We start from the raw sequence: 11579 nt of genomic DNA on the forward strand, positions 1-11579 counted from the left end.
ATCGACAAAGGAGAAACACCAAAATCACAAGGAACCGACACCAGAACAAGAAAAGCCACCGAAGGCGTGCCCCGACTGGCACCAAAAGGAAGTGACACATAACATCTCGGCATCTTGCAACAACATAACAATTCTGTTAGCATTAAACCTCACACCAACCACTCAAACCATCAACAAAACCCTTGTAAATGCCCCGAACTCCACTCTTCCCTAATAACCTAGCCAGTAGCTAGTGAATTGTAAAAGAAAACTCTCCCCACCCCACTCTTACCTCCTCTCTCTCTATCTCTCTTACTAGAGAGGCATCTAGGCTCTCTACAACGACCAATGGAAATTTGCAAGGACCATTAGGTAAGGACCATCTCTCAAGCCTATATAAAGAGGCCTCCACTGAGCAGAAGAAAAAGGAAGAGAGCACAAGGAAGGAAGAACACACAAGCTCCACGCACTCTACATTTTAAGCACCACTAAGCACATAATGCACCTCCCAAGCTAGAGAGCTCATGGCATCATGTTTTGTTGCAAGCATTGGAAACATCACCATTCCCCCCACTCTCCACCACACCATGGTTGAGTTACTAGTCACTATTCCCCCGCAAGGCAATATGAGCATGCTAGGATTGAATGCACCGACACCTTGCTACCCCGGGCTGCTCTCGATGCTAGCGATTGATGTCATCGGTGGCTACATCGTTTTGATGTTTTCCCTCAACTAACCTCCCGCTAACGTGCTAACCTCCCGCTAACTCCAAACTTTGCCATGCACCATATGGTGCTTGCATTCCATCATGCATCCCTGGTGCCAAGAGATAGGTTTGTAACAGTTAAGACCACCGTTTGTAAGTATCATCAATAAAAGTGTGCTATGCTGTCTTGATCTTTGGGTCCATTCTCTGTTCTCCTTAGCTTTGTTTTCCCACATTTGCGGGATGTTTCATATCTTGTATATCACTCTGCTTTTGCTCCATCACGTGCGGCCTCTCCAGTGAGACAATATGCTCCATTCGGACCTTGTCACATACCTCTCTCATACATTCACTCCTGATGTTGACTAGGCATTTTCTACATGTGGATGTTTGCTGTATCACCATTTCATGTTGGTTACCTAGAGGGCATCTCACTTTTGCTACCCTAGGTCATCTATGTCTGCGTCCTAGCCACACTTATGCTAGGTGGTTCCACTCTTTAGTCATAGGGTTACTCCTACCTTGAGATGATGATTGGGGATGTTCAGGCTATGTGTGGTGTAGAGGCCACCCCATATGGCATGTCATTTCGGGAAATCATTTTCTTGGTGCCCCCCATCGAGGATCCTTTCATGAAACCCTTCAGTTTACAAAACTGAAACCTCTAAACTTTTGTGGACTGATGAATGGTTAGCAGGGTTCGCTAACTGGAAAACAGAAGAAGAAGAGCTCCAAGCACAACTAGATGAACTTCGCATCTCCATCGAAGCTCAAAGAGTCAATCAACACGTGAGACTTAGTAGATATACATAGGGTGGGTGCCTGAGGAGAAGAAGGAGGAAGTCGAGACCATGCTCTCAACCTACAACCAACCCGCAACAAGAAGATGGAGGGAGCTTTGCACAATTGAGAATAAACATTGTTCTACTTTGAGAATTGGGTAACTCAAGTCACCGAGGTAATTATCACGGTCAGTTTCCAAGTCGCATGACCTGATGCTGAAGCACAGATAATGGAAGCACATGCTCATGAGCTCACTAGAGAGACTAGGGATCTAATGAGCTTGTTTCAGGAAAGGACACCACCCTCTCCCACAAGCTTGGATAGTGGCTAAGCACCTCTAAGCTTCACATGAATCAGTACAACTTACCTCAAGGCAGATCACACATTCCTATACGAGTACACTCAATCAAGGTAATACTGGACTGGAAGGCTCACTACCAACACATCATCCACATCATGCTGGGTGGGGAGTGCTTCTTTGAGGTTGTGGCATCAAATCAGCCATTTGTCTTACCTTTGGTACAAGGCAATGTACCGTTTGAGATTTAATCTATGTTCTAGTATAAAAAGGGTATACACGCCTCCTTGTAAAGAAAAAAATATAAAAAATATTTTGATTGCAAGCTAAGCAGTGTGTCTTTCTAGCTCTCTCTCTCAGTAATCATGGCAAGTGTAGCATTTCCAACATTTGAAGGAAAGAAGGGGGAGGATTTGGTAACAGATTTCCTAGATGACTTTGAAGTAGCATCTGTAGTAAGAAACAAAGATACGGATGATTCCCGAGTTAGAATATTTAAGCATCTCATGAAGCTAGAAGCTAGGTCGTGGTACAACGCACTTCCACAAGCAACTAAGGATGACTGGGGGCCCTTAAAAACTGCTTTTAAGAGGCGCTTTGGGGGAGATACCACTTCAGAGAAGCTGTGGGACAAGTTAAGAGACTTGAAGCAAGAGGGTATTTTAGAGTATGCCACCTATGAGTCCAAGTTTGTGGATTTGTGGGAATGGTGGGTTGAGTCACTAGCAAGAGGGGAAGCTGCACTCGATTTCCTAAAAAAAAACCGGATCATGCATGGCTTATGGCTGTTTCTCATGGAGAAGGTGAAGGGTAGATTCTTGGCTATGTATGAGTTAGCCATCATGATTGCTCACCTTAAGGACAAGAAGCTGCGGATGAAAGTCAAAGAAACCGAGTCAACAGAAGCAGGAACATCACTTCAACCAACAACCATGACAACCACCATTCCTCCACCACCACCGTCTCTTGGGGTGAGAAATGACCAACAAGATATGTTGGCCCACATTACTGACCAACTGCAAAATTTTTCTGTCCACTTGATACATCAAGAAAGGAATCAGGAGAGAGATCAAGAATAAAAAAGAACACGATGATAAAACAGGGAGTATCACAGCTACAACTGCGGAGAAGATGGTCACGATATGTACTACTATCCCAAACCGCGACAAAATTATAATAGAGGAGGTAGGCTAAACCAATTGTCACCCCCTAGAGAGAGAACACGTCTAGCCCGAGCACCAGCCCTACGAACACAAATTCTACAACCACCCCAGGCACCACACAAGTACCATTCCACCTCTCCCACTGACACCACCACCTAATCACCCTGTAAACATCATAAGGTTAGAAGAGAAAGGAAAGGCTGTAGTAGTGGATCCACCCAGAGTAAAGGAGAGGGATAAGGGTAAGAATAATGTGACCTTTGTAGAACCATTTGAATCCATGACTATAAAGAGAGCTAGGAGGGAGAAGACTACACACTATAATGTGCATACAAAACAAAAATAAACTAAAGTGAAAAACTAAAAGCATCATCATTGTCAAAGCTCAAGGATGCCTGGCATCGGCTGTTTTTTGGAAAAGAATTGCATTGATTGTTGAAGAGCTTTATCCATGTCCACCTTGTTAATAGTCGTGCTCAGCCTCTCACTTGGATCTTTTTTTCTCTTGTTCCAAAACAAGGCCAAAAGCCCTCAATAATTATAAAAAAAGGGGTTTATACGAGATCCCCACACTTTTTTAGCAAGTTTGATTTGATTGAACCCATTACAAGGCCCCCTTTGATCATTCTGCACAAGCCTTGGACGTCCTAAATTAACTCTCTCTCACCCTCTTTCACAATCCACTTCTCGAGCTCGAGGGGGGGGGGGGGGGACTAGTACTAGTGCTAGTGCCTTGCTCTTTTGCCTTCAAAAGTGTTGTCCGGGGGACAGCTGCCTGTGTGAGTAAGCCCCAAACGGGCAATAGTACCACATCATCACACTCAACATGAAACACCCAATAGGTGTCCACAAACACCAACCGCCACCTCTCCACCCCCCTCTCGCCAAAGCACCACCCTCCGACTTAGGCCTAGGGTGCCACTAGCCTCACGTGAAACAACGCCTGTGAAGGGATGTCACCATAATGAGCTCTAAGGGGTAACACTCCCTTTGTGATGCTTTATGGTCCTCCCCTCTCCAAGATTATACAATGCAACCAGAGCACATGTGAGCATCTATGGGATTATTCTCTACCATATGGCAGCCTTCGGGCACCCCACCTCCTTGGGTACTCCTACCTTCACAAAAAGTTCACCAAAAAAACTTTTCAAGTTCTCCCTCACAACCTTTTCCATTTGGTGCCTATTGACCCGGTTACCAAGCTGCAACTTCTAGCTGAAAACTCCCATTTCCAACCTCAAATCATTTAAACTCCACTGCATTTTAAGATCCGCAGGGCCACAAATTGATGCCACAAAAATCAAGAAAATCACTTGCTTTCTCTCCAGTGCCAAATGCCCCAAAATTACCCTTGGCACGTCCTGTTGCCTTCTGACTCCAATGATCAAGCGGATGGAGTCATTCAAAAGGCCAAGGCCATGACTTTGAGTTTACCCCCTTTGCTTTGCACTTTGGTTTCATCCTAACACCTAATGACCTACACAAAATTGGCCAAAAATCATTTGTGCACCCCTTTCAAACATTTGTTGCCAACTCTCATATAACATATCTCAACCATTGTAGATCAAATGGTCAAGCCATTAATTCCTACTCTCTTTGCATGATGCATGCCCCGCTCTAGAACCTAGTGGAGCTCTACCCATACCTGCCCTGTCCATTGGGGTTTTGTAGGACCTTCCAACTTTGAAGACCTCTATCATTCACACAGTGGAAAAGTGCTCTTTTTAGAGGATCCGGGTTGTGGGCATCTATGGGAGGACTTGTGTTATCAATCCTGACCCAATAGCTCTTGAGACTGGCCACTTGATGCGATGGGCTTGCGAGAGCTGTCCACTCGCACGAGTGTAGTGGGATCTTGGAGATTGGTTTTGGAGGGACCCTTTTGCCTGAGCTGACCATCTAGGTGTCCCTTTCTTTCAGTACATTGTTTTATTGGGATGTCACATACTAAAAGCACGGAGAGAGGCTTGTCCTGCTGTAGCACCTCATTGGCAGGAGAAGGATCTCACAACAACTGAGCTCTTGTCAGATTTTTGGGAGTGGTTGTGGGATGCCAGACAACCGTGGTGAGTCACTTTGTTCCAGTGGCTAGTTGCACATAGAGCTACAATAGTGGGGTGCTCGATTGTACATAGTGGTCTCTTGGCAAACATGAGCACCTTGTGACCACCCTATGGAGAGTCAGCATCATTATCTATGGGACTCTACTATGGCACAACAGGTTGGGCTCTGTGTCCTTTGACTTATGCCAGCTTTTTCCATAGCATGGACAGTACACTTGGGGGGAGGTTGCTTAGTCCACTCTCACGGGACCGACACTATAGTTTGAGCCACAGGGGTCGACCTACACTCCACAGGGATCCACAGGGGTCGACCTACACTCCAGCTTGCTACTATAGAGCTTACTCCACAGGAGTGGTGTAGTGAGAGAGAGGAGTGTTGAGAGCTCATCTACGACCTGCTGACCCTTGGGTTCATCCGGCATGCCCACTGCTTTTGCATCTTTGAGACTCGCCCTGTACGTCCAATAGAGATAGTTCAAGATCTTTGGCTAAAGCTGATCCATACTCTCAAGGGACAATTGGAGAGACTCCAGGGCAGCTCCAACCGCATACGTGAGCATAGAAAATCTTTCATTCAACTCTGGCGCGCTAGGCCTCTCTGAGGGTGGGCTCAGATGGCACTATCGTCCACTTATGTGGATCTTTCCTCCTGCCATATCCTAATTTAGCCTCATTGTACATATTTGGTTTTTTCATTGGGAGAGTCTCCCCTTATGATTGTTGTTGCCCTATCTAGTAGAGGTGGTTTTAGCCCTATGGGCGGTTTCATTAAGTAATCGAAGGGCATTTTCATGTGATGATTATAAGTCGTTTGTACTGATTGTTTGTAATGAAAATCATAGTTCATATCTTGTCCCTTCCTCACCATCAGCCACCATGGCTTGGTGCAATCAAAATAGAGGACTCTCCTTTCAACATAAAAAAGAATAAAGGTCACCCTTATGCTACTCCTTGCTATCACCTCCCATCCATCCAGGAGCAGTGAGCACCCATGGTCTTCTCCCTTCTATCTTGTGCATATGTCATATGGTTGTTTCCTTATTTTACTTTTCAATTTGTGGTGTGCGGGGTGGGTACCTCTTGAGTGAATACTGATTCATACACCTACACTCACAACTCTGACTATCCAGCGACACCACTCTTTGCCACCACATACCACACAAGGTGTGAGCTACTGAATCAGTTCTTAACATGTTTGGTTGTGTGACAAGGTGCATGGTGTATTGTATAATATTTTCTTTGCATCCTACGTCACATACTCGCTAGGTGGTGCCCCGATCTCTCTCTAGATAGAGCATCTTCTCTTGGGATGATAGGTGGTTCGGGCTAGACGGAGTGGTAGATTCCACCTCCATTGAGCTACAATTTTAAACCATTATCTCCCTAAGACCCACATGGAGGAGGGATTTGCAAAGACCTTCATTTAACAAGAAGTAGTGATACATGCCATCCATCATGGACAAGTGGCTATAGGATTTTTCAAACTAGAGGACAAAAGAAGAGGAGAATGTGGAAGATTGGAAGGCCTTCATTGAGGTTCTAATTCCAGATTTTAACCAAGCTTGCAAGAACGATGTGATGCTGGTCATGATACAACTATGATTTCACAAGAGGAGACTTGAGTCATAACAGATGGAACATGCTTTTTATGCTCGAAGGCATCCATTTCAACAAGAAAACCGTAGAGGTGGCTATCGTAATAATATTTTCTCTCATCTCAAATTTTCTAATAAGCAATGTTCTTGCTGCAACAAAAATGGCCATACTGAAGATGATTGTTGGACACATCAATATGATGAAGAACACAATATTACCACTAAACAACCACGCTTATCTAGAGACTCTTCTTCTTCTTCTTGTGAATATTGTGGACGATATGATCATTCCACTCATATGTGCTATAAGCGTCGATTTGACACAGATCGTAATAGAGCATATGCTAATGAACATGAAAACAATATTGCACCAAAAACAAGCTGCATCCTATGTTCAATTGATCCATACAGAATAGTGATGAATCACTTTTTATTGTCGATTCTGGTGCTACAGGAAATATGACATATCAGTCTAAGTGGCCCCATAACTATCATCAACGTGTTGTTTATCTTGTTGATGATAGGACTTGTCAAGTGAAGGGTATTGGAGATTTATATCTTGGTACCTTATCTTCTTCCACTCAAATTTTGCGAGGAGTATTACATGTACCAAATATTCAAAAATAATCTTCTTTCAGTTGTTGCTAGACTTCTTGTTCATACTGATATATGTGGACCTCTACCTTCTTCGAGATCACAATATTGCTACTTCATTACATTTGTTGATGATTTCTCATGATATACGACTGTATTTCTACTAAGACAAAAATTTGAGGCCTTATCTGTTTTCAAACAATCCCACAAGCCTGCGGAACTGCAAACTGGTTTCGCCGCCTCAAGAAGCTTTGTAGCGACAATGGAGGCGAATATGTTTCTCAAGAGTTTGTGAGTTACCATGCTGAGAATAGTGGAATTCATCATGAACACACTATTTGTTAGTGGGTCTCCACGACGGACGTCTGCAACATAGCTTCTGGCACTAACATAATGTCAATACTCAGGGAAAGTGACTCGAATGGGGCACAGAGACTGTATGAGATCGTCAATCTCACGAAGTGAACCTTAACAAGAAAACACAACAACTCTATAAGCAAACCAACACTCAATGATTAGGGAAATCTGACTATGTCCTTTCTCACAGCTCTAGGTAATCACGCCGTTTCGGCACTCAAACGGACTCAAAATGCAACAAAACTTTAGGAGGAGGTCTAGGACACCTAGGGGCACTATCCTAGCAAGTCTGGTCGCAATTTGACAAGGTACCGAAATCACGATCCATCATGAAAAATATCTTGAAAACTGCAATAGACCTATCCAAAACTGTCGTCCTATGGTCTAAGAACACTCTCCTATGGTCAAAATGACCAAAAACAGTGATTTAAGCACTCAAATCTGCAATTATAGCTCACAGACATGCAGTCGCGAACCACAGCAAAACTGACAATGATTACACTAGAATGAAAGAGCAAAGAAATAGGAACAAAATGCAAGTTTTAGAATTGAAAACAGATTACCAAATCATTAGTTGCGTTGATTACAAGTTTGGAGCATCTCGTAGCTTGAGCGTACGATTTTTGAGCTCCTTTCTTCTTCTCAAGATAATCCTTCTTTCACATTAAGGTTATTCCTAGGGCATTCTAAATGGCCAGTGGCCGGCTCACACGTACCTTTCCATATATCTTTACAACATTACAACTCAGGGGATTGATCCACTACTCTGTAATCAGGATTTACACGGAGTATTACTACACTAGCTCGGAAAACTAATAGAGTACAAATGTGGTGTCCAGCTATGTGTCTGACCGATTGGGTGCCTGTTTGATCTGTCCTCAAACATTACCCCCTTCCTAATTCATGTCGTCCCTTGACATGACCTTGTGCAGTCTTGTCATAGGGTTGTCTTCAGCTTTGTCTTCAAGGTTGGACTTCAGCTTGGGAAGTGCTTTGTTGTTTGTGATGCTCCCCCCTTCCTTGAGTGATTCATATCTACCATGAAGAGTTCTTTTGATGTTTCTATCTCATTAACTTGCAATACTTCACTAGCTTTAGCACTATGGAACTCCTTATGTTTTGTTGTTGGAGCTTTTGTGCTGAAGTTATCATTGTTTGCATGATAACGTCTTTGTATGACATTCTTCATCTTTCCATTGATCGTTCAATCTTTGTCTTCAAGGTTATTCTTTAGCTTTGGAAGAGCTTTGGCATTGATGACAACCCCCCCTTCCTTGAGTGATTCATATCTGTCATGTAGATACGTGATTTGATCTTTGATTTTTGAGGAAACTTTTCTTCTTGTTGTGCATTCACCTCTTTGTTGCCAATCTTAGCCCCTGTAAAGGTGGATGTTGATGTGTTTGAATTTGTAGAGCTAATCCTCTTTGGCACGTGGACTTTATGATGGATTTGCTTTCAAGGTCCACTACAATCGCCCTTTTAGATAAAAGATGCTCTTAATAAGCATATGGAGACCTACTATGTTTGCTCCAAGTCGTTGTCGATTGATTTGGGAAGACATTTCCTTATTAGCTGATGTAGAAGGAATATATACAAGAAGTCGATGATGAGGGTTTCTAGATTAGGGTCTTAAAACCTGGATGACCAAAGGGAAAGAAAAACCCGGTGGGAAAAAAGTGCCTTTGGTATACGCTCTTATGAAGTTGAGCATATCCACTTGAAGTACCTGTCATGGAGGTGAGTGCTTGGGAGAAACAAAGGAAGAGTATCTAATGCAAGTGCCAATTATGGGACACTCTATATGCATATGAAAATCTATAAAAAAAAGCATGTACTGTAAGACATGGAGATGATGGATGCTTCAAGGAACAGATGTAGCACATGTGACATCAAAGGATGTCTCAATAGCTTCCATGTTTCCAAGAAGGGTTTTTGATGTAGAAGCTTCTCCACTCATACCTCACTGTGTTGAGTGTGTGAGTGTCTTTTGGAATTTCTCTTTCACTTACCACTATACTACAATGACTTCGACTCTTATGCTCACCTATACCAGCGTGAGCTACACAACGTAATCATACTCAACCCTTCCAGCTTGAGCAGTACCTAGAACAACTAAGATGCTTAGACCACAGAGAATATTACATGAAGGTTTGGAACTAACACCTCGATCATTTAGTGGCTTAGCTGCCCGACTCTGACTTTTATGCCATGTATTTTTCATGGTGACTTGGACTTACCTGTTCAAGGCCGTAAACCCAATTCCATAAATTCTAGAAATTTAGGCCTCTTCCATTATGTTGGTCTTTGGATGCCACCATTTTTTCAAGTAGGTTGGCATACTTTGGCTCCTCTTGACTTGCTTGTTGTATGTTCACACTGCTTTGTGAAACAGGTTCTTCAACTACTGTAGAGACTGATGTAGCCTTTGCTTTATCTTGCATGAGAAGCGGTTGTCGAGATGTGTGGGTTTTTTGTGATTGAGTTTCTACTGGAAATTTTGGAACCCACCTTGTGTTTGGTCCTTGTGTGACCGTCTTTGACATTTTCTTCTTTTTCTCAATAACTTGATGGACACTAGTCTTTGGTAGCCAAATTTGATGATTTCCATTGTAGAAGCCTTGTTTTTGGAGTTGATGAGATGAGATATCCATCTAGAGATTGTAGCAACCTTGGTTTCATTTGGCTTTTGTTGGTTGCTGGTGATCATTGCTTACCTTGGGGTAGAAGCTTGTTCTGCATAATTTTTCTTGATTGTTCCAGATTGAGCTACACTTTTGGGTAACCATATTGGAGTGTTACCTTCATATAATCCTTGTGCTTCAAGTAGCTGAATTGGAATCATTCGCTACTGCATCTGTCTTTCTTGGGTAATTTGACTAGCATTTGACTTTCGTACCCAAACTTGTTGCATTTCTTGCTTGGAAGGTCTTTTCTTCTGCCTTTTGTGGTTTTTCTTTCTCCTATTTGAGTTGTTTGTCTTGCGTTTATAGCGCATCTTGTTCTTTGTAGAATAGGTTGGTTGAGGTGGGTAGGTCCAGGAAATTACTTTAGGCTTTTTGGCCCAAACATTAGCGTTTCCTTGGAAGTAGCCCTAAGCAATGATTGACTCATTTGATGCTACCCACCATGTCACCTTTTGTTGTTGAGGTTCAACTTGTGCTTCATGTATCCAAACTGGGTCTTTCACTTTGATGTGCTCTTTGGATACCAACACTTGGTTGACTTTCTTTGGATTCTTTTGGATGCTTCTTTGTGATGGAAACTTTGGTTGGAAGACTGTGTTCTTTGGTTTCCATTGCATTGTTGATGGTTTGGCTCTTCATGTAGAGCTTCGTTGGAAGTTTGATGTAGGCTTGTTGAAGATAAAGTCGTCTTGCGAGGTTGATTTACTTCAAATTTTACCTTAGCTTTACCTTTTTTTGCTATGCTTGGTTGATCCTTTTTTGCATTGATTTGAGGTGCTTTTGGGATTTTTAATGGTGTTGTTGTTGAAGATTTTCCCTGTGGTTGAAAGAAGATGTTCCTCTAGCTTTTTGTCAAGATCAGACACTCTTTAATATGATGGGAGTCAATTATCTAGAAAGTATCCTTGTACTCCCCAGTACTTAACTTGAGTACAACTTCTTCCACTCCGAAGCTAGGAATCGGCATTTTTGAACTTTTGTACACGATGTCCTCTAGCTCTTTGATGGGTGGCTTTCCCATCATGATCCACGTTCCATAGGTCATTATAGTCTTTGTTGCTTCTGGATCTATCACAGCTGAACATGTAATTTTGAAATCCTCTTTCTCCGCATCTGCTAAATTTGATCATGGTAGGAGGCAATCGATCTTCTTCTTTGTGCCTGTTCTTCTTTTGATCTTGCATTTTTTGAACATTTGATGTTGAATCTGGAAACTTTTTTCCTTCATCTGCTTTCATTTGCACTTTTTATGGAGTTGGCTTCTTTGAAACAACTTTTGTTAATTCTTCAGGTATGTCAATGATGACATATTCTTGTGGTTGTTCTGCTTCCTTTGTTTGCACCTTGGAACCA

Source organism: Adiantum capillus-veneris, chromosome 28, assembly GCF_014529385.1.
Source record: "Adiantum capillus-veneris isolate H3 chromosome 28, ASM1452938v2, whole genome shotgun sequence".
Lineage (NCBI taxonomy): Eukaryota > Viridiplantae > Streptophyta > Polypodiopsida > Polypodiales > Pteridaceae > Adiantum > Adiantum capillus-veneris.